This window comes from Phaenicophaeus curvirostris, chromosome 2 (assembly GCF_032191515.1).
Source record: "Phaenicophaeus curvirostris isolate KB17595 chromosome 2, BPBGC_Pcur_1.0, whole genome shotgun sequence".
Lineage (NCBI taxonomy): Eukaryota > Metazoa > Chordata > Aves > Cuculiformes > Cuculidae > Phaenicophaeus > Phaenicophaeus curvirostris.
In genome coordinates, this window is record NC_091393.1 from 121890312 (window position 1) to 121915283 (window position 24972).

General features: G+C 39.3%; 1 long non-coding RNA gene across 1 annotated transcript; it reads left to right on the forward strand.

Annotated features, from left to right (window-relative positions):
• The first annotated feature begins 537 nt into the window (after positions 1 to 537).
• LOC138717561 (uncharacterized) lies at positions 538 to 21543 on the forward strand. Its single transcript, XR_011336899.1, has 3 exons — positions 538 to 722; positions 17557 to 17809; positions 21395 to 21543. It is a non-coding gene; the product is annotated as an uncharacterized lncRNA (long non-coding RNA).
• The last annotated feature ends 3429 nt before the right edge of the window (positions 21544 to 24972 follow it).

Sequence of the window (24972 nt, forward strand, 5' to 3'; positions counted from 1 at the left end):
ATAACAAGGCATTGGAAACAGAGGTGGAGAATGTGAAAACTCCTTATTATCAAGGCCAATATGTCTTTACGTCAAAATTGCACAGAATGACACTACAGCAGGGAATTTAGAAGTCAGAGGATTGCTATAAGAGAATGAAAGGTTGGGACTTTGTTTCTGTATTTACTTACATTTTGCTTTTGCAGGGACAAAGATTAACTTCTACATGACGACAGAGCTCCAGATTTGCTTATATACCAGACATTATGTTTCTTTCTCCACTTGTCAATTTGCTTTCTCAAATAACACACATAACAATATAATCTGAGTGCTTCCCTGGTGAACCAAACATTTTTATTACATTTTTTTTGGATGATTTGATAAGGACCTTGTTTTATCATCATTTAGTCTTTTTGTCAAGGAAGACTTATGCATGTTTCTCAGACAGCTTCTCTTTGCAACTCTGCTTCTTCACTGCAGTTGTGATAGCCCTAAACTAGAAATTTCTAAAATTGGAGAACAAGCTGATATGCTTCATCCAGCAGAGCTGCAGGATATTTTTCATGATTGCACATATATTGTGTTGATTATGATGAAGCCAAAAGATTTTTAAACAGGGAAAAAAAACAAGGTCAGAAAACAATAGTCCTCTGCTTTCAGCAGCCTGTCAGAAGCTCCTGAATGAGATTAAAGATGAACTTGTCTTACAAAATTGTTATTATTCTGAGTTATACTAGAGGAGGGTGAGTATTTTTCCTCTTTTACTGTGCAGTTGCTTTGATATTTACTGTTTTTAAAAAAAAATGTTGATTGTATCTTTATATTGCAAAATATGAAATATTTGATGCATACAACTATTTTTTGTATATTCATCGTATTTATTACAGAAAATCACTGCATTGTAAGTGCTGCAACTCTAGCTTATTGAACAGCACCTGCAATTCAGAGCTGTCCTGTTATAACGGCTCAGTAAGATGGGAACATGGAGAGAAACTCAGGTACAAAGCGGGACAGATGTATAATTAAGCAAACTAGAGGCAGAATAAACAAATGAACAGAGATCTTTTGGATTTCAAGGCAAGGACATCTCTGTTTGTTAACGGGAAAGAAGTCTTTGTTTAGACTTCATTTTCTTTGGGATTATCATTACAAGTGATTTATCCCACAAGACAAATAACTGTGTAACCACAGTTCCTTATGGTCTTCGTATTGGTAGGGATTGTGTCTACAATTTTATCCACAGCAAGCAAGGTTGGTTAAATCTTCAGCAAGAACTCCTCATCCTAATTTCCTGGGGTTCAGAGAAGAACATTATCATGGAATAGAATTCAGCTGCCAAGTCTGCCATTCATTCTTTATTCCATCAAATTATTGAATTTCCCCAGCTTCCATTTGTTACAGTTAGCATTTAACAAAAGAGATTTTCCACAGCCTCTGGCCTTCAAGAGAACTTTACACAAGATTTCCACTGCAGTTGCTGCAGAAGAAAGGCCCAAGGAAGATATTTGAAAGTTTGGATTTCTGATAAGCGTTTTTAAAATAGATGTCATTTACAAGGAATAACACCAACATTAACATGACTCAGCTTTGCAAATGATTCCATTAAACTGCATTAAATTCAACAGCCAACATCCTTTTAGAGAATAAAAATATATTAGTTGTAATTAGTTCTCTGATAAAAGTAAAACAAACTAAATAGAAACAAGGCCAATTTTATTCTTCCTAGGAGTGTTCACAAATGCACGTCAGCTAATCCACTTTCAAGTCACACTTTTAGTTAAGTCAGGTTCATTTTCCTGATTGCCCCTATTTAGACAAGTCTTTGGAAATGGGCTCCAGTTGCAAAGCTCAGGTTAGGATGTGAATGTAAATTAGTGAACTCTAAGCCTACTATTGGGATCCTGCCTGGGTCAGGCCAACATAGCTTTGCCCAGTTAACCTCTTTTACCTTTCAGCAGCAATGCCTTTAACATCATTTTGCTGTTATTAACGCTGCCCATTTTCTGTAGCTTCTTGAGCAAAAAGGCATTGGGCTCTACTGAGCTAAAGCCCAGCAGTGGCTAATAGCAAGGCTAGTGGCACTGCTGCTGAGGAAAATAGCAGTGACAGCAAGAAACACAGCTAAAATTGACACTGAGACTCTGACACAGTAAAGATTAGTTTCCAGTGAAAATTACTCCCTCATGTAAGCCAGCAGAGAGACCACGAAGGGGATCCTGCCACTAACATCCCCCATCATGGAAAGAGAAACCAGGGAGTTTTATTCACTTTATTTTTTTTTTTTCCTGGTAGTCTGTCTCTGCCTCCCAGAGGTTCAAATCTGCTGTTTCAAATCCTTTGTTTCATTACACTCCCTGCAAATGCACATCACTAGTGGCAGCAGCACCTTGCTCTTTCACAAACAGGTCTGCACTTTCTGCCAGGGAAATGCATACTCTGGGAGTGCCAACCACCACTTTGCAAGCCAAGACACCTCTTTACCTGCACTCAGCCTCAGCTCAATCTTTGTTCCTCATGTGCTTGTGTGGCATGCTATGGGCAGGCTTTTTTGAGAGAAGAGACTATCTGAAGCACTTCTAGAAGAATAAAGTCCTGACATATGTGTGAAAGAGAGGATCTGAGGACGGTTGTGCAAAGAATTGCATGAAGATGGGCAAGAAATAGCATAAGGATCCATTTTGGCTTGAAAAGGGAAAATTATGAATGGTACAAGGAGATTTTGTGTCTCCCATGAGAAATGGAGTGAGCAGCATTGCTGCTGTGGCTCTGAGCAATCTAGATTTTTGCTTATGATGTTTTTATTCCCATTTGCAGCCTCCAGGAATTCTGGTTGAATAGGCAACTTCAGATCAAAGCTGTTCTTTTCAGGGATAATGTGGTCTGAGCTCAGGAAACGAGATCTCCCATTCTAAATTCCGCTCAACTGCAAGCAATACCTCTCACAAAATGTGGACTTCTCAGATAGACTGTCCGAATCACACTCTAGCAGTGCTCTTTTTTTCCTCATTTAAATATAAAAGGGGTTTAGGATGACTAGCTCATAACCAGGCACAGACACCGCGGGTGAGATGACTCACGCTGCCTCTGATTAACTCTGGAGCCTTGGCAAGATCCAACCAATTCCCAGACTGAGCACAAGAACAGCAATGGAGAATCCTGTGATCACACACATATATAAGGTTACACAAGTACAGGATTATCTACCTCATGATTGAAGCCCCGTTCTGAAGCTGTGGGAAGGTCCCCACAACATATCGATATCATCTTGTATTACATCACACCACGTTCCTTTTGGTGAAGGCCAGAGCTGTGATGTCAGCATATTACTCCTTTGATTTCCTTGCCTTAATGTTGCTTTAGACCAGCAGAAAATGTTCTTTTGTGATGAGCATCTTTACTTGTCCTGATGTGTTCAGTTCACAGTTGCAAGTCTGAAAAAAGAACATGAGGTCCGTGAGAACTGAGGTTATTATTAGTGTGAGAAGCTTATGGTAGAGTTGAGCCTGAAAAATTTATAATCAGTAATTAGTTCTTGTTCTGATGACCTAGAAGCTGAATCTTCTTAAAATAAATCACAACGATGTAGCTGATACATTTTGATGCTAATATTAACTATCATTCTGGCTCAAAATACAAGACACAATAGGATTCAAAACACCTGCCCAAACATCTTTGTACTGCAATAATATACATAACTGCTTTCAGGGAGAGAATGAATGAGGTTTAATCTCTGGAGCCTACAGCATGGCCTAGCCAAGTTGAATGAGAAAAAAAAAATAGTACAGATACATCAATGTAAGCATGGATATAGATACATTATTTGCTTTTTCTCAGGGGTAAGGTAGCTGGGTTTTGACACTGATCTTTATATTTTTTATTTCTCAGGCAACTGTCTACATGCATTTTATTCAGCTCATTGGTGGACTTATTAAATTTCTTATTCCTTTCATACAGTCTCGGAATTCTAGCTTATCTCACTATCCATTACATACTGACATGAATACAAGTTTGCTTTTTCTGTTGCTGTTTGCTCCGCTGGATTTAGCCCTCCAAGTTTCATACTGAGAGCTACAGAAATTATGGGAGCAGGAGCTGATTTAAAGAATACATGGACAAAAAGACATAGCATTAATGCACTGATAAAAAGAAGATGTAAAGCAAAGCTAAAAGAAATCTTGAGAGATTTTCTTAGATAAAATGCCATAAACTAGGCTGGAAATTGCATCATAAATTTCATCTGTAAGAATGCCATTAAGAGTTTCTTCCTGAATTGGAAAAATACAAAGAAGTTTCCTGTTATATTAGGTGCAGTGGTTGAACCTTGAGAGATTTGAAAGCAAGATTTGGGCAGAAGGACCAGTTTCTTCTTAATAAGTCCTGAAATTCAGGATGGTCTTGTGCTTTAGTTACTAAATCCTCAGTGTTCATCTTAGGTTCTATTCTGTCTTAGTCATGTATTTCCTACACAGAAGCACTTTAATATCTTTCTGCTTATGTTTTTCATTTCTAAGATAGAGACAAAACATCTTATCTCTCACCTCCTTTTTAAGTCTAATTTAATCTGTATTGTGAACTCTTAGAGCAAGGAGTATCATTGACTATCAGTTTTATAATGCACATTATCTACCTGTGGTAAAACCTCAACATCCTTCCACAAAAGTAAAAATAGTCCTAGAAATGAGATGAGAAAACTTCAATAATTTGAGTTTTTTTCTGAAGCAGCCATTTAGGGCATCACATGACATCAGTGTGTGTCTTGTTAAAGATTTAATCATTGTGTTAAGTGTTTATGTATGAGTGAGAGAGGTATGTGTGCACGTATCTATCAAGACAGATAAATAAGATGTCTGAGTATGGATGTGCAAGTTCCCAGTCCTTATGGAGGAAGGCTGAAAAGATAGTTTCCATTTGCCCTGAAGACTCAAATATCAGAATGAATTGTAAATAATTTCCCAAATATATTTTTCCCAGTCTTACAAATTTAGAGCACATTACATTGTCTGAGGTCCCTGTATCAGTTCAGAGCACAACCTCTCTTAATACACATATGGCAGCCAAACCTATTGTCTTTTTCTTACATAACTGTAGAAGAAAGATTAGAAAGCATAATGAATAGGATTTCTCTGCATTTCTTTCTCCAGAAAGACTTATTGCTCAGTACTGTTCCTCTCAACTGAATTTGCCTTTTCCTAGACCATGCATACTTACTTTGCACTTACTTGAGTGTTTTCCAGAGGGAAATTAAATTATTATTTTCACAGGAATAGTTTTGTGAGAATTTATATATATATATGTGTGTGTATGTATATATATATACACACACAACTGATATAAAAGAAAATCTATCAGGTTTTTAATATTAACTATCATACTAAATAGAATTTGGTTACTATTTGGTGTATTAACGTTGATCCATGAGAATAAACTTAAGACAGTAGCTGTTGCCTCTTTCTGACACAAGAAATGCTTGTTTATGAAACTATTTTTAGTTACCTAGAAGTGATGATAACTTGGAATATGGCACCATAGGGGATTTTCTTTCCTGTGTGTCAAAAAACACTATGTAAACCAAATAATTTAATTGAAATATTGGAGAACTTAAGGACAAACAATTTTGGGTTTCAGTTTGGGGGGTTTTCTTTGCTGTTTTTATTTGTTTGTTTGTTTTATGAAAGGACTACAATATGTGGTCTTGCTTTCATGTAGCTTAGCAGAGTGTGTATCATGAAGGAGGGTGCATATATGAAAGGGTGAAAATGAAATCCTAAGTTAGAAGTAGTGAAGGTGAAGTTGGGTTGCAATTGGTTCTCATATCGAGGCTCTAATCCTTAAGGAAAATAATTACTTAGAAAAAGAAACATCATTTCAGATTGAGGCCTTTATTTTTTTCTCAAATCTCTTTTCTTGGGACAGCCCCACCTCTTTAAACAGATTTCAATTGCCCACAAAGAATTTCCTAAGTCTTAACTCAATATCAATCAAAATATCAATTTTTAATGCTTCTCCAAAGGGTTAATGGATCCTCCACTCTGGCTTTAGAAGTGCTGATGTCTCTTTAAGAAGACAAAAAAAGATTTATTTCTCAGACAGGAAATTAAAGCCTTTACTGAATGTGAATGTAAATTTAAAGTAGGAAGTTAGTATTCAACGACTAAGAAATCATTTACCTGTTGTGAGTGAAGAACTCCATGAGGAGTCGTAGGGCATAGTTCAAACCTTGGTACATAACCTTTTATGCACTGAAAAGGTATATTTCATACAAATAGGCACTATGAGAACCCATCTTTAAACACTTAATATGAGAACAATATGTGAACCTCACTCTTGACGGAGAGAGTACAATGAGATCCAATTAACTTTGGGGTGATGGTAGTTTTGACTTGCTGGGATCGAAGGACAGTATGATAACAATACAGAAATAAGGGCTTATCATTATCTTGAGGATTTGAACAGAAAGAAAAATGCATAGTGCTAACCACGGCCATTTTTGAGTACTATTATCAGTGTAGGAATTCCCTTTCATTCATTTTTTCTCATTCTTCTTAAAAATGGGTTTCACATGAGAGAGAACGAGATCTCTACAAAGATGTGCACCTAATTTGAAGAATAAAAAGGGCATCCATTTGAGCACTGTGTACAGACATGTCCATATGGTTGCGTTGTCAGTGTGGTTAACTGCATCTGGAATTACAAAAAGCTTGTGCCCAGCTGCCCTACATGTATGTGTAGAACACATATATTTGTATATACCCATAAAAGGAAGTTGTAGAGTGTGCATTTAGAATAACTTTGAGTTTATATCTATAATACCTGTGTAGGCGATTCGGAGTTCTTGCTCCTATCTCACTTTTAGTCCTTTTCAGCTGTATTAGCAACAAAATTTTTGTCCTAACTCATTACACCTATGCAGAAAAACAGTCTTTCCAATAAGTGGCAAACCCCAGCTTGTGTATAAAGCTACCTGATAAACTGTTCTCTTGTCACCAGCCTTCATTTTTTTGGCCTTTTTTTCCTGTCATAGTAATTTGATCTTTCAAATTAGATTAAGCATCCTTTAAACAGAATTAGTGTTTATTTCCAGATTTGTCTGGCTCTTGTAGAATAGGCCGTTATCACAAAATTAAGGCTTAACTTGAATGACAGAGGCTTTTACCTATCAAAGTTTCTCGACAAACTTACATCAACATGGAGATCACTTGCTTAGACTATGGATTTTCTCTCTGACATTATCCAGCTGTGCACTAGTCCATTCCAATAACTCAGATGTGCAGCCACTAAGCTGTGAAGCACACAATCGAGATCTCATAGAGGCAAAAATGAGAATCTCTAACAGTGTTTTTGAGGTGTTAAAAAGAGATTTTCTTTGATGACATCCATGTTGTTCCACAGCTAAAGTGTTGATGCCTCTTCACTTGTACTTAAAGTCTGTAGGTTTTAATCTCCCTGTCATTCTTGTCTTCAATCCATGCTTTGTTTTAAACTCAACTGAAAAAGAAGAACAAATTTGCTGTCCTGATCATGTATAACCACACTCAAGGTATTGAACTTCTTGGCACAAATAGCCAAAAGTATGAGCCAACCGAGTAACTGTATGCAAAATTATGAGCCTGCAGTCTCTTTTTGTTAGTGCAAAATGGATTTTGGAGTACAAATATATAGGATCAGGGAATATTTATATTAATACAAGTGAATAAAATAGTCAGCAAGAAAGGACAACAGAAACAGAATACATCTTTTGCCTGAGGTCTTGTTAATTTTAGGGAGACAAAGCGATCCCTGTTGTCAAGGGCTTAATTTTGTTGTCATGATTAATTTAAAACCTAGTCGAAGGTTCAAGTAATCCCTTTTACAAGCTAAATAACCTAATGTCTATGCCTACTTTTCTATTATTAATAGATATCCTCAAGTTTTTTCCGAAGTCTTCTATAGATGCCTAAATGTATCTGTAACTGATAGAAGTTTCAGTGATTCTTTCAGACAGGATTGCGTCAAACTTGGAAGTTGAGTGTCTCATTGATAACTTTTTTTTTCATATGTCAAATTTATCCTTTCTCTATTGAACTGATTTTCTGTGGCCTTTCCCTTTTCTAAAAATACTGTGTATTCCATCTGCTTGGAGCAAAATCTGAGTCCCGGTGGAGTCAATTTTTGTCTTTTTTTACAGCCTATTGTAAGGGACTGTATCAAAGGCTTCCAGGAGTTTCCAATAAACTATTTTAACTGGCTTTTCTGTACTGACTCTTTTGTTAATGCAATAAAAGAATTCTGTCATATCAGGGCACGACTTGCTTTTCTTTAAACTGGATTGCTTAATTCCTGCTAACTGCTGTTCTTGTGTGCAGTTTGGTTACTCCGTCTTTAATTAGCATTTCAGCTGCTTTACCAGGTACTGAGGAGAATCTATTCTGATTGCTATTGCTAGGATCTACTCCTTTTTCGATCTAGGTACATCATTTACTACTTCCCAGTCTCCTGCAATATAGCTGAATTTAATGAGCAACTGCTTGTGGTTAGTGTCTCAAAAGACAATGCTTTGTGTTTATTTCAGCTATTTTCTACCCCCTGGAGAGACTTAATCTTCACTTACATCTAAATGAAGATAAATGTGACTGATTAAGTTGACAATTAGTGTTGTTTATGGAAATTATTTTTCAAGTGTTTGCAGTTCCTAACCCAGATTTCGGTTCTACTTTGGGATGTCAAAGGTCTCTATGAAAATACAGTGAGCTTTAATGCCCAAGGCCAGGCTCAGACCTGGAAGCTTAGATGGAGTCCATAGATAGCTCTGGTATAGACTCACTGTGTGATATTTGGCAAGTCACTTTATCTCACCATGTCTCCATTCCCCAGGCAGCAGCATCATAATCACCTTATTTACCAATGTGCTGTCAAACACTCTGGTTAGAAGGTTTAACATGTTTCTCCTTAATGGATAGCTTATCCATGCTCAGAGCTGATCATTTCTGCAGTAAGGGTGAGTTTAAGCTGCAGTGCATCTTATTTAGGGTGGTACTTTATGAGTTCAGCCCTCTCACTGTGGTGTAAGCCTGGAGTCACAACATTCTAGGCAGTGGAGATGAACAGGATTTTCAATTATATAATTCTTATTTGAATTTTCCTCTCAACAGCATTTCTGGAGATTCTTAACATATTAGTTCTGTTTCAGTTTTCTGCATGAAGTATTTCCCTTTTTACACAAAGCAAGTCCTTTAGGTCACATAAACACCAAATTGATAGAAGCATGGACCTCCTCTTGTGATAATGAAGAAATCATCAACACTAATTCAAATTCGTATTTTCTTCTCAATCTTTGTATAAGATGAAAACAACAAAGCTGATTACTTTGGCTGTGTGACTGCCTTTTTTTTCAGGCAGTCAGAGGAACAAGTGCCAGTGAATTTTAGTTATAAAGGTTAGGAGACAAACTGAACAACAATAAAGTAAATTTAGAAAGAGCTCTAAACACAGTGCTAGCCTTACTGAATCTATATGTACTGCTTACTATCTAACATTTTACATACACTAGAGTGAGGATTTAACTAGAGTGTTAAAAATCTATATAAGTACTTCCCCAAATTCTCCTTTTTCTATAAAGCACCTTTCCATGCTTATAGCATAAACAAGATTTTGCATGCATGCCTGCTATGCAAGGTTTGCTAGAGATGTGCTTTTATTTTATTCAGATGCTGAGTATGTTTGTTCCAGCATTTTCCCCTGTGAGTTCTAATGATTTTTATTTTCTCAGTACAATGCATATAATAATGCCTTGGTTTAATCAAACCAGCAGAGGGTTCAGCTACAGAAATACCTGTATTGTAGCTCTAACTGTATGTTGCTCAGGAAGGTCACTTTTGTAATGTAATTTTAGATCACCAGATGGCACTCTCGCAGACAGTATATCAAGTCAGAAACCCTATTTGTCAAAAGGGAAAAGAATATATAACTCTCTTTACACTTCTGCTTTTTGTAATCTCACCAGGTCACACCACTCTGTTGTCATGTTCTTGATACCGTCTCACAAATTTATTTTCCAGCTCCTGTTCCTGCTCTCTGTTCAATTCCAGTATATGTTCTGCATATTTGTCTGTCTATGACTTTCACATCTCCTAACTCTCTCCTTATTACCTGAAACTTTACATTATTCAGGTTAAATGGAAAGCTCTTTTTACTCCCTTTTCTTGCCTCTGGCTCAGAACACCATCATGCTTTCTTCATCTCAAGTTTCATATAGGTGTTAAAGTTGGATGTTTTTCCTTTCTTTCCTCCTCATTCCTGGCTGTTCCTAGTTCCTCACTGGACCAACACTGAACAAAACCTCACATCAAGTTGCATTTTCAGTAGCATCTGTAGAATCAGTTGAATTCAGTAGCAGTAGAATTCAGTAGCATTCAGTAGAATCTGTTGGATTCTCTAAAGCCTAATTCAGTGCAGAACTATGTGCAGACTGGTGCAGTGGGGCAATGGCAGAAGAAATCTAGTCATGTCAGACCTGTGCTAAGGTGCAGCAGCTTGGAACTTTGCTTTCTTGTTTAGCAGGAGCAATATATCTAGGAAATAGCCAGCTAAAGGCAGTCTGTAGCAATATCCCTGACTGTACTGAGTCTGGCTGGGACGGAGTTGATTTTCTTCGCAGCAGCTCGTATAGTGCTATGCTTTGGAGTTGTGACCAAAATATCAGTGTTTTGTCCATAGCTGAGCAATGCTTGGTCAACATTGAGGCTTTCTCTTTTTCCTGCTCTGTCTCCCCAGCGAGTAGGCTAGAGGTGCTCAAGAATCTGGGCAGGGACACAGCCAGGACGGTTGATCACAACTGACCAAAAGAGTATTCTGTGCCACATAATGCCATGCTCAGCAAGCAAAAAAGGAAGGAAGGGAGTTTTGGTATGGATAGCTATTGCTCGCAGACTGGCTGGGCACTGGTCTTCTTGTGGGGGGTGGTTTTGCATCTCTTCTTTCTCCCTTTTTGGTTCACGTATTAAACTATTTTTTTTTGTCTCAGTGTGAGTGCTATTGCTTTTGCTTTTCCTCTTCTCTTCCCAGTCCCACTGGGTTGGGGAGTGAATGCATGGCTGTATGATACTTAGCTGCTGGCTGGATTTAATCTACCACAGTGATTCAACACCTGTAGCTAGGTGATGAGCACTGTATTAGGTCTGGGGGGATTGAAGAAGGCATAGTCCTGCAGGTGAAAACATAACCAAAAATGATTGAAATATTTGTCTAGTTTTAGAGGGGCAAATCTCATCTCCTTTGCTTCAGATCTGTCAGGTCTGTACCTCTCATATCCTTCTATTGGATTAAATAAAATGCAGTCATTATGTTCTCGTTCTGATTAGTTCTGAGTACAGTGCTCCCACTCTTCCCACACCACTACAGTAATTCCTCTTCAGTGACATCTTTCTTGACACCCGTTATTTCCCCACAAATATCCCTGTGCTGTTCTTCCATATTGTCCTCCATTTGTGGAACAGGCTTTGGTTGGTCACTTCTTTCCTCCCTGTCAAACAGCTTGTCAGTCCTCATCTATGCTTTGACAGGTCCTCTCTGCAGTGATAAATTTCCCCCATTAGGAGTTACTGCAGAGTCTGCAATTCCATATAATAGTATGCAAACAACACGTCACCTTATACAGAGTTCTCCGAGCCATTTCCCCTTCAATGGCCATTTCCTTACATTTTCAGAGCAATGCGTGTAATTTATTCTGTATGACTCTTATCAGCTGCAAAGAACAAAATCCACATGTAGATCTTTTAAAATCTGGGGGTGCTTTCACAAGTCTTAGATTATCTATCACTCTAATCAGCTCAATAAATCTGACTACACATCCTTCAAATAAATAATAATGGGTTTGCCTGAAGCTTTTACTATTTTTCAATCTGTATCTATCAGCTGAAATTTTAAGTGCACTCAACAATTTTTATTCTGTTGTTAGGAATTATGTTATTGCTCGATGCAATAACATTAATTTGAATGATATGGATATAAAAGATCCTTTGTTTCTCACACAGAGCAGTTAAATTGTAAGACAGCGTTAGTTAAAAAACAGTGTCATTATTATGAGAAGTTGTATATCTTATTTTTTTTTTCTTATTCTCATCTTTAACAGGTTCTGAAAACATTCTGGGGCTAAGTTAAAGTGACGTTTCTAATACTGATGAGACTATGGAAAAGAACTTCACTATCCTCTCCTAAAAGTTACATTTTCTCCAAGAATATTAAAAGCTGGCCAAGTTAGATTACCTGAAATCATGATTTTTCCCCATTTTTTTCAAAATACCAAGATTGAGTCAATTCAGATTAAGCTGCACCACATGTAACTAACCATGTAACTAATTGTACATAACCAGAGCTGAGATATCTGAAATAATCTGCAAGAGCCTGAACACATCTGTGCTTAGACACACCTATCAGTTCATGAGCAAAATTATTATTGTGATGTCTTTAATTTTAGTCACACATGTGAGCCTTTACCTTCCTGGTGCTGTTACCCAAACATTTAAACCAACAAAATTGATGTTACTGGCATGGCAAAGACATTTTACAGTCTTGTTGTGTTTAGTACATGAAATGGAATTCATCCTTTGTCAATTTAGAGCTTGACCTCAAAACACCCTAAGTTCCTAAACTTTTCAGTGCTGCACATACTTGTGCAGCACCTGACTTGATGGACATGATGGTGGGAGAAGAATTCCTTGAAGAACAAAGTAAAAGAGTAATGAGAGTGTAAGAGTAACTGAGGAACTGGCTTGAAATACAGACCTATTTGGTTTTGTACCCAGATGTGCTAATCCTGGGAACTATTGACCTCTGATTGTCTGTGTCATCCAATTGACATCATACATCGTTTAGAGAAAAGATGCCTCTTGTTAGGGGTATTGTCAGGCTCTAGAGCAACTGAGAACAGTTACTACCAGTGTGCAAAGAAATCCTGAGGAGATGTATTACTAGTAACAGTCTTGGCTGGGGCCTTTATTTGTAATAAAAATTATAAATGTTGTTATAAAAGGTGAAGTCAATGAGAGTTGTTGTGTTTACAAGGAGCTCTGACTCACACCTGTAGATAGCAGATCACCAAAACCACGCACCACTTTTGCAGTTAGGGGGAAGCAGGCACTAAATCAGCAACACAGCATTGTTGTGTAGTGCAGGGTGTTGTTGGTAGCATGAAACTCTCATATAAAATGTAAACCTGATGCCTGGAGACCTGTTATTAACAAAGACCAGCAGTCCATTTTTTTGAGATATCAGAGGTATTGACTCTTAACAGTCTGGGTAAAACCCAAACTGTCAAATAGTTATCAGAGGCATACAATGCATTTCTAATGAATGCAAAGCTGATAGCAAGTCATTTTTAGGGATATTTTACTACAGATTTACTATGTTGAAAGGATGTGAAAATTTATGCTGATACAGACACTTGGATTGGAGGGATGTATTTTCCATGAAATACTTAAAAATTAATATCTGCAAATTTGGTCAAGACAGATAAGGCATTGGAGGAAAGTATAATTCAAAATTGGATACTGTATCTTTTAATATTTCATTAGATTTCACACAACTCAAAAAGGAACACTATTTGTCATGGAGTTTCCCACAACATAATACAAATTCCCTAAGTCCTTCCAATGCTTTCTGGAAAAAATTTTCTATTGTGGCAACTAAAATGGGTTTAGATCTCCAGATAAGCCATAATCTAGGGCTGCCTATCCTCACAAGCTGAAAACCTAGAACCATCTCCATTTAAGGGCATTATTTTTTCCCAGCAGCCCAGCCATAGGCACTAGAAATAAAACAAATAGCAGTTAGATATTTAGCTCATACTTAAAAACCGTCAATAGTCAGGAGTTCAGGACAGGGAGGCTCCACTGAAATTCCCCAAAAAGATTGTGTGAAGCCTGAACAGCACAGAGTCCATCTTTTCTGCAAAGATCAAAGTAACTTTACTCAGATAAGAGAACACACATTCGAGGCTCACCTCAGACCGAGCTGATAAAGAACCACAGGTTACATTTTCCAGGAGACAGTCTTAACATCAGTAGATAAGACTCACATCATATTAAATGCCAGATTTTAGAAATAATGGAGTCTATAAGTAAGGAGGAGCCTAACTGTAATACAGTGAGATGATGAACCACTAGAGACTCGTTCCCAGTAAAAGACAATCTTTCTGTTTTAGTTCAGTTCCTTCCTCTCTGACAAATGTTACCCAGCCTTTCTCTGACTTTCATCACAGATATAATTTTTTGCATTATAATAAGTTAGATGAGTCCGCCAGTCTTTAATAAAAATCTTTGTCATTCTGCATTTTACAGGGGCCAAAAGGCTTTTGGAAATTAGAAATGTCATCTACAACATCAAGATGAGTTAAACAGAATCACAGAATCACAGAATCACAGAATAACCAGGTTGGAAGAGACCCACCGGATCACCGAGTCCAACCGTTCCTAGCAAACACTAAACCATATCCCTCAGCACCTCGTCCACCCGTCCCTTAAACACCTCCAGGGAAGGTGACTCAACCACCTCCCTGGGCAGCCTGTTCCAGGGCCCAATGACCCTTTCTGTAAAGAATTTTTTCCTAACGTCTAGCCTAAACCTCCCCTGGCGGAGCTTGAGGCCATTCCCTCTTGTCCTGTCCCCTGTCACTTGGGAGAAGAGGCCAGCACCCTCCTCTCTACAACGTCCTTTCAGGTAGTTGTAGAGAGCAATGAGGTCACCCCTCAGCCTCCTCTTCTCCAGGCTAAACAACCCCAGCTCTCTCAGCCGTTCCTCATAAGGCCTGTTCTCCAGCCCTTTCACCAGCTTTGTTGCTCTTCTCTGGACTCGCTCCAGAGCCTCAACATCCTTCTTGTGGTGAGGGGCCCAGAACTGAACACAGGATTCGAGGAGCGGTCTCACCAGTGCTGAGTACAGAGGGAGGATAACCTCCCTGGACCTGCTGGTCACGCCGTTTCTGATACAAGCCAAGATGCCATTGGCCTTCTTGGCCACCTGGGCACACTGCTGGCTCATATTCAGTCGGCTGTCAACCAACACCCCCAGGTCCCTCTCCTCCAGGCAGCTTTCCAGCCAGACTTCTCCCAGTCTGTAGCACTGCATAGGGTTGTTGTGCCCCAAGTGCAGGACCCGGCATTTGGCCTTGTTAAACCTCATGCCATTGGACTCTGCCCAGCGGTCCAGCCTGTTCAGATCCCTTTGCAGAGCCTCCCGACCCTCCAGCAGATCGACACTTCCACCCAGCTTAGTGTCGTCCGCAAACTTGCTAAGGGTGCACTCGATGCCTTCATCCAGGTCATTGATGAAGACATTGAACAGGGCTGGAGCCAGCACTGAGCCCTGGGGAACCCCACTTGTCACTGGCCTCCAGCTGGATTTCACACCATTTCCCACCACTCTCTGGGCCCTCCAGCCAACCAGTTTGCCACCCAGGAGAGTGTGCGCCTGTCCAGCCCAGAGGCTGACAGTTTCTCAAGCAGAACGCTGTGAGAAACTGTGTCAAAGGCTTTGCTGAAGTCCAGGAAGACCACATCCACAGCCTTTCCCTCATCCAGTAGCCGGGTCACTTTGTCATAGAAGGCGATCAGGTTAGTCTGGCAAGACCTGCCTTTTGTGAACCCATGTTGACTGGGCCTGATCACCCGGTTCTCTTGCATGTGCTTCATGATAGCACTCAAGATCACCTGTTCCATGACTTTCCCTGGCACTGAGGTCAGACTGACAGGCCTGTAGTTTCCTGGGTCCTCCCTGCGGCCCTTTTTGTAGATGGGCACAACATCAGCCAGCCTCCAGTCCAGTGGGACTTCCCCAGTCTTCCAGGACTGTTGGAAGATGATGGAAAGGGGTTTGGCCAGCACATCCGCCAGCTCCTTCAGTACCCTAGGGTGAATCCCATCCGGCCCCATAGACTTGTGACTGTCCAGTCGGGCTAGCAAGGCTCTGACCACCTCCTCTTGGATCATGGGAGCCTCATTATGCTCCTCTAGCTCCTGGGTTTGTACACAGACGGAACGACCCTCCTTACGACTAAAGACTGAGGCAAAGAAGGCATTAAGTACCTCAGCCTTTTCCTCATCCCCTGTTACTGTTGTCCCTTCTGTGTCCCATAGGGACTGTATGGTCTCCCTAGTCCGCCTTTTATTATTTATATATTTGTAGAAAGATTTTTTGTTATCTTTCACTGACTTGGCCAATCCAATTTCTAGCTGAGCCTTAGCCCTTCTGATTTTTTCCCTACACAATCTCACTTCCCTCCTGTAGTCCACCCAAGAGGCCCGTCCCTTCTTCCAGAGGCCATAAACATTTCTTTTCTTCTTGATATCCCTCAAGATCTCTCTATTCAACCAAGCTGGCTTTCTCCCCTGCCGGCTTTTTTTCCGGACCACGGGGATGGCTTTCTCCTGAGCTGCTAGGACCATCCCTTTGAAGAGCTCCCAGCCCTCCTGGGCTCCCTTGCCCTTGAGTACTGTCTCCCATGAGACTTCACCAACCAGCCTGCTGAAGAGATCAAAGTCTGCCCTCTGGAAATTTAATGTTACCGTCTTGCTAACCACCCTCTTCACTTCACCTAGAACAGAAAATTTTATAATCTCATGGTCGCTTAGTCCTAGGCGTCCACCTACCGCCACATCCCCTACAAGGCCTTCTCTGTTCACCAACAGGAGGTCCAGGAGGGCACCTTCCCTGGTTGGTTCATTCACCAACTGTGCAAGGAAGTTATCTCCCACGCACTCCAGGAACCTCCTAGACTGCTTCCTTTCTGCTGTGTTGTACACCCAGCAGATATCAGGCAGATTGAAGTCTCCCACCAGAACGAGAGGCATCGATCTAGAGATTGACCGCAGCTGTTTATAGAAAAGCTCATCAGCTGCTTCTCCTTGGTTGGGTGGTCTGTAACAGACTCCCATCACAAAATCTACCTTCTGGTGGGCTCCTCTGATTTTGACCCACAGGCACTCAACCTCCTCATCTCCACAATCCATCTCAGTGATGTCCAAGTCCTCCCTTACAAAGAGGGCTACCCCACCTCCTCTCCTACCCTTCCTGTCCCGTCTGAAAAGCTTATACCCCACCATAGCCGTACTCCAGTTATATGAGTCGTCCCACCACGTTTCCGTGATGGCAACGACATCATAGGCCCCTTGCCCTATGACAGCTTCCAGCTCTTCCTTCTTATTTCCTATGCTGCGTGCATTGGTATAAATGCACTTCAGCTGAGCTGCCGAGCCTTCAGCCCTCCTAGAGGGAACAGGGTTCGTTCCCAACTGCCTGGTAACTGGATCAGTTGACACCAGAGTGCCTGCATCTCCCTTAGCACCCCGAGGTGTGTTCTCCCCCACTTTCTGTGCGGTGAGGTACTGGTGGTCCTCGCCCGCGCACCCTCTCCCAATCACCAATTCCCCACATCCAGGCTCATTCCTGTCTAGCCTGGGCTCAACCCCCTCCCTCTTCACATCTAGTTTAAAGCTCGATTTATGAGCTTGGCTAGGTTTCTGGCAAGGGCTTTAGCCCCCCAACATCCTTTCATGTTCATTCTCACTTGCTCACTTCGAGCTTTTACTCTCTGTTGTCCTTCTGCAGCTGCAGTGGTGCTCTTGTTGACAGGGAGAAGTGACAAGATGCATGGGCGAAGAGGCTGATGACGTTCTGAAGGAAAACAGAAGATCAGCTTCTGAACAGACAGCAGCGAGAGTTTTGAAATAATCTGGTTCACTGAAAGGTTTCAAGGGAGGAAAAACTGTGTGTGCAAGAAATATGCTGAAATGGTTGTAGTGCTGACAGCCTGAATAGCCCAGGGAAGGAAATGAAATTTATGAGTCATTGAACATCCCAGGTGAGTTCTGGTGATTTGCTGAACAACGCAGCTGCTCCACATCTGGGTGCTTTAGGCACAGTACTCCCACTCAGTGCCAGCTCTCTGCATTATCATCTAGTGTGTCCTCAATACTTCTTAAGGTTAACAAATTCATAGCCAGTGATATGGTTGCAATTGCAACTGCAGGCCTTGGGGGGTGAATGAGATCAGGATTCCAGAAGTGCACTAGTAAGAGAGTTAGTGATAAATCTAGATGAAGGAAGGCAAGCAAAGAAGCATTTTTATTTTCATTTCATTAATAAAATATTGAGATAAGAGAATAAGTCTAGATATACAGTTTTTTAAACACAGAGCTCTTGCAAGCCCATGTTCTATCTTTGTCTTTGAGTCTTTCTGGAGATAAATCTGTGATCACAACTCGAAAATGAGTAAACTCTACTGCAAGGGATGTCAAAGAGCTTGACTCTGCGTTATCCTTCAGGGCAAGCCAAGAGGTGGCTCTTTCTCCAGCATATGTAAGTCAAGTATGTCAAAACTACTTCTGTTGCCATAATATGCTGTGGTTTCTGAAGAGGCTGGAAATCACTCCAAATGGATTGTCATTCCACAAGTTTCATTGTATATGGTGTCAGTGAAGAACCAAAAACGTATACATAAGCTCAGCTGAACAGCTAGACTGTTACAATATTCATAACATACACATTTTTAATGTATAGACCAATTTACGGAATTTAAAGTGCAGTGAAAAGTACATTCTTCACTGGGAAACGCTGCATGGTCACCAAAGAGAAGGGTGGAGGCTTTTGCATCTCATTGAAAAAAGAGCTGTTCACAAACCAAATGTAAGAGATGGCACCTGGTATAAGAAAAAACTATTTGCTCAGCTGCTAACATTCCTGGACATTAGGAAAAAATTCTTCACAGAAAGGGTCATTGGGCCCTGGAACAGGCTGCCCAGGGAGGTGGTTGAGTCACCTTCCCTGGAGGTGTTTAAGGCACGGGTGGACGAGGTGCTGAGGGACATGGTTTAGTGTTTGATAGGAATGGTTGGACTCGATGATCCGGTGGGTCTCTTCCAACCTGGTTATTCTGTGGTTCTGTGAATCTGTGATTCTGTAAAGGGAAACACCATTTTCTCTAAATAACATGATGGCTGGTCAGTCTTCTATTCAGGAAAAAAAAATAAAAGTCTTTTTGGTAGGAAAAAGAAAGAAAATCTTCTGTCTTTCACATGGGGTTTCTACATTTGGCACAGAGCATGCAGGAGGCTGTTGCTCTTCTGGGCCAGCAGCTGGCAGTAAGGGAGGAAAGATACAGGGCATAAAGTGATGAGTCTGTCTGAGATTTGAGAATGGAATCCCTCCTCTTTTAACCTGAGTTTAACCAAAGATTGCTAGATGTCAATGGTGATAAGTAGGCCCATCTAAGCTCTGAATTATTACACTACACCAGGATGACCAGGATGTGTTTCATAAGTCTCTCCTGACTTGTAGATATAGTAGTGAATAGTTTAGATAGAGCAATGCAGTGGGATCAGCTTAAAAATCTAGACACGCAAATTTAGGAATCTTTGTGCAGACACATAAGTCTGAAACACAGGTGTCTATCAGTAGGTGAATACAGGCATGCAAGAGTCCAAAGCTCCAGTTATAGTAAGTAGAAGTCTAATCAATGCAGCCACTGGAGCTTGGAAGCAAGTTTAGTTCACCCTGAAGTAGATACGAATTAATTGCGCATGAGACAGTGCCTGTTGGTGCCTGGTTTCATATATTACACCTTGCAGCAGCTGATGTAACTCATGCAGGTCCTGTGTACTAAACGTCAACTGGAAAAGGTCGTCTCAAATCGCACTAGGTGTCTCATTCTATGCAACTGAGCTGTGCGTCCCTGCTGGCTGGCAGGCTGAAATCTATTGAGTAGTTCTCCATAAACCCCATTGTGCCTCTATGCACCTTCATTTGGATGTCCTTAACTTTCAACTGAATCCTTGCTCTATTCTTGCTCAGCAGAATCCCAGTCCAGGAACTTGTCCCAAGAATTTTGCCCTAAAGACTTGGTTTCACAAAAAGTAGTCTGGAAGTCTTGAAATGCTTCAGTGGAGCTGAAAGCCTGTAAGATTTCATGATTTCCAGCTTTAGGGCTGTGAGGTTCAGAGCTAGCCAGGTCTCTGTGAAGGTGCAGATAATCCCTCACTGCTGGACATGCTGATCTAGACCTCAGGCAGAGGTGTGCTCATTTAAAAATTATTTTGATGTCAGCAGACAGAGTTGAAAAAGATGGGAAAAGGCTCATAAAAGTGACAGTGGCATTAAGTCAGGAAATTGGGCAAGAAAATGTCTGTTTCTATGACTCCTCTCAAGAGCTCCATATGGAGCTTTACTTGATTAAAAAGCCTTTCCAAATGGCAGAGCCATGGCTGTTCTGGGCAGTGCTGGGTCCCCAAAACCCAGATATGTCAGAAAAAACACCTACTATTCATCAAAGAACCACTGCATCCAGGAAGTTTTGGGATGAAATTCTTCATACAATTTGGTATTTTTCTATTCTTTCTCAGGAAAAAAAATAAAAATCCCATTAGCTTTAGTTTTCAGTGAGGAGAGAGACATTCACTTAAGCACAAAGCTTTTTCTTTATCTTAGAAGGAAACTGTCTTCTGTACTGTACATCCTAGCTCTAAATTTACTTAGAAATATATACATACACAAGTAATGCTGAAAAAGACAGCAACATGACTGAAAGCTGGAGCAAAGACAAGACAATTGGTTTCACTGTATCTTTGTCTGCTAAGGTGCATTAATCTTGCAAAAGCAAAATGTTATTAACGGTAATTTGAAAGAAAGAAGTAGGTTACTTTCAAACTGATTTATTTCTCTGGGCAGCATCACTGTGTGCTAGGGCATTTACAGCTACAGTTCAAGGATAATAATGTATGCAATTTCTAGCAAGGCAGGTAGCCAGACATACTTTCAGGCTTGATAGACAAATGTCTGTTTACCATGACTTCTATTTTCAAAATAGTTTCTTTGTATTTTCAACATCTGTTGACAGAACCCTAAATATAGGAATTATGCTAAATCTTTGCTCTGACTGGTATGCTTTTGTGATATGATCTATTGCAGAAATATCAAGTTGAAATTGGATCAGGAAAGCAGACTTGCAATTGTGAGCTATCAAAACGATGTAGTGTTGTTATACAGTATAGTTTCAGAAAATATAGTGGCAAAAAGATTGCTGTGGCTATTTTTAAGTTGTGAGAACATAAAAGTAGAGTCTTGCAAGGCTTCTTTTTCCAATATTGCAATTTGAGATTTTATGTTGAGCAAGGAAAATATATTTAATGGGGATGAAAAAAAGTATTTTTTAGGAGAAAAACTTATAAGAATGGTTATTCAAACTAAAATATCAATACTTGTGAGTTATTTTTCTTCTGAAGCAAAGATCATGAAAGGGACAGTGCGTACTCAGCCAATATTCAGCACAGTAATGGAGCCATTAGAGTAAATCACTGGATTTGCTTCATCAAATACCCATGTAAATGATTGTGTTAATGTGTCATCAGCTTAATAATATTCATTATGAAACTGTATTTCCTCTCCAACCCAGACAAAACAGGACTTGGTCAAGGAGATTTTGTGGAGCTCTGTGCGGACAGATCCCATAGCAGGACTGATATGTGTAGCCGAGGGGATCAGATTATCACTGTAAGCAATGATATTGAGTTTCTGAAAGCAGAGTTAACTAGATCTAAGCCACTGTTTGTTTGCTTCTATGTGAATCTACTTTATTTTCCAGTGGTCCAAGCACATAGTTACAGCAAGGGCTCACAAAGAGCTATTTCAGTCTGTTCTGACATCTTTTCCTTGTGCTTAAAAGAAGAATGTGATGTTCTATGTACATGAAAATTCAGTTTAAATATAGCTAAAGCTATAATGAAAGTCATCAAAGAAATGTAAAGTTCCCTACAGAGTCACTCTTAAGATAAAAATCATACTAAATTTTAGTCAAGACCTACATAGCTAATAAACCAGAATGTCATTTCACAGTAAAGTAAAATGGAACAGTTTTTAATCCAATTTACATTTGAGAGAACATGTGTTAGATCTGCTCTTCAGACTTGGCCCATTCCCTCTCAAAATGCTCACCAGTCTGTTATAAATTGCCTCAACACCATATTCCCTGTTTTTCTTTGTGTAACTACAGGGTCTGGGTAAAGTCTAGTTAGGATTTTCCAGTTCTAAATCTATCCAAATCTTCCTCTGGGAATCAGAGGCTCCAAGGAAGCTTTCCCCAGATCAGCCTTTGGGCCTTGAAAATGTACCCTTACCTCTCGTACTCTCACATTTGAATATCTGCTCTTTAGGAGATTTTGCATTAATCTCTTCTTGGACAATGCAGCAGGAAAGTTGAAAACACAGGAAAGAGGTGAAGTTTAATTATAGTCATCTGGTTTGGTGTAAATACTTTCTCTGGACAACATCATAATCTTGCTTTAGATTAGAGGAGGTTAAATGTATTGTGATCATGACATAAAAATGAAGTTCCTGAATTGAAAAGGGAAAAGAATTCTCAAAGGAATTTGTAATTTGACAGAGATGTATTTTGCCATGACATTTCTTCCAGTACTCCACTCACTTTGGGCTAGGATTTTGCACCATATGCTGCAAATGCTGTTTCAAAATTTCTGGTTGTTGGACACCAAAGTGTAAGGGTTATTGATAACAGGAGCAGACATTTAATTATCCTACAGCACATACTGAGGGACTTGATATTGAGGGAAAGAAAGAACAACATCTAGACTCTCTCTGAATAGTTTCTGCCATAGTAACTTTATTGAGTGCAAATAGGACTTCAGGGAGGATGCTCATCTGTGTAAAGAAAGTTATGACAATATAGTCTGAAGGCAATTGTACAAACGTGTTTTGCAGCAGTTAAGGAAGAATTAGAGCAGAGCTTAATTCCCATAAAATCAAAGTACTTTCAGTTTTCTGTCCCTTGAATTCCTTAACCATATTTTAACCTGAGCAAATTTTCATCAGTTGCAGAAGCCATGCTCTAAAACAAAACCATAAATCATAAAACAAATACCTCACCTATATTTCCCTTGTTTAACTGTATATTTTCTGCAGTCATGCATACATCCTTCTCTTTTTGCAATGCTAACTGAATGGGGAAAAGGGGCAGTAAGTTGGTTTATTCTGGAAACAGCAGGTAGTTTGATCTATTTTTACTGCAGATCATTTCCCAGGACACTGTGATTCTTATATTTTTAATCAAATGTGTGAATCGAAAACTGTGCTGTGACCTTTGGAAAAGACACTGCAGGATATCAGCTGAAGCTGTGAATAGTTTTAGCACAAACAGGAAGTTGACTTAGTTGTTCTGTAACAAAAGGCTGCGGTAATTTATGGAGTAGGAGTTGCAGTTTCAAAACATTTTTAATTGCTATATTTGATCTGCTATGCAGTTTGTGTGGCAACAGCTAAGAATAAAATGTCAGTGCCCATGTTCCAGCATAAATTTATACAGTGTGAAAGCGAAGAACCCTGTTGATTCCAGGTTTTCTTTTTCCAAGTGTCTCAGATTTGTTTGAATTACTTTCAGGTTAAATAGGAAGTGAAGAAGTGCTCAGTCTTGCAAAGCAATAAGTACATGCATAAATTCGTTCTTACTAAGTCTACTTATGATGAAAAGAAATTTTAATATATATGGAAAATGAAATGGGAAGGGATTTCATGGTGACCTGTGTACCTGGGATCGCTTTCTTTGATAAATGTGTCCCTCAATGTATTAATACCCACTCTTTGCTTTCAAATTATTATTATGGTAACTTAGGCCTACAAAAAAATTCCATAAGTTTCACTTACAAGAGTGAATTTACCCAGATGCTTTGGAATACATAAGTTTTCTAAGCTGAAGAAAAAAAATCCCTCACTGTCATATTTTATAAAGGATTATTTCAAAAAATTCAGAACTACAATTATGTTGTCAAATTCTCATCAATAGTTTATGGAAGACAGACTTATTTTCACAGCATACCTTTCAAAATCTCTAACTTATTTACTTACCTAGAGGACAATACACAGTTTCAGTAGCTACATGCTGCTTCTTGGTGATGTCTGTGATACATAAAGTGGGCATCCGAGTCTTCCCATAGACCACAAGAATGAAATATAAATCCTATGTGAGCCAACTCCTGAGTGATTTCCAGAGACAACCCCTGATTGATGACAGGATCAAAAATGAGTGATCCAGCTGGTCCCTTTTATGAAGCTGATAAAAGGAAATTCTATATACAATAAAGGATTTAATCTATCCTGAAATAGATTATCATGTTCATAAACAAGAAGGGTATTTTGAAGATAACAGTAATTACTTCTTCTTTGTTTTATCATTGTATAGAAATTGCTTAGTTTACAACAGGGAAAATTTACCTAGAACTCAAAATTAAAGATCCTTTTCATAGATATTCAACTAATATTTAAATAAGAGTTCGTTAATCTTTTAAACTTTATTTTAAAATTAATTATAAATGCACATTTTTAGCTGCTTTGCAACTAATAAAATGAGAAAGTTCTCTCTTTTCATTTTGATGTACTCTGCTCTATTATCGCTGTCATTAAAACATCTAGTTTCAGGAACAGCTGTTTAAAACCTTTGTAAATCAGTTGATAAAACAGCAGTTATTTGCTTATAGCAGCATCAAAATGAAATGTCTTTTAGGGCATCTTTCATGTCAAAATTCTGTAACAGTGACAAGAAACTCTCGTGACATTTTTTTTCAAAAACTTTGTACATTTTTTAAACTTAGAGATATTTTAGTGGTTTCTTCTATGTTTGGTCTTAAGGACAAAACTGGAAGCTTTCACTTTCTACAAGGAGAAAAAGATGGAGAAGAAAACTGACAGCTGGGAAAAATAGATGAACTACTTAGTAATTTTCACCTCGTAAACAATTGTCACAATGCTGAGAAAAGATTTTTCTCCTGATGAATAAGTTCAAAACAATACATTTGCATTTTTTTGCATGGAAAAGTCTCGGTAATAATTGCATGTGTAGTCAGTAGCCAGGATTCTCCTTTTCAAAATTCAGACTGCAGCGAGAATTTTAATAAAAGAAGTAAGAAAAAAAAATGCAAAGTACAGATCTGAGTCTTCGACTGCCCCCTCCTTTTAAAGGCAACA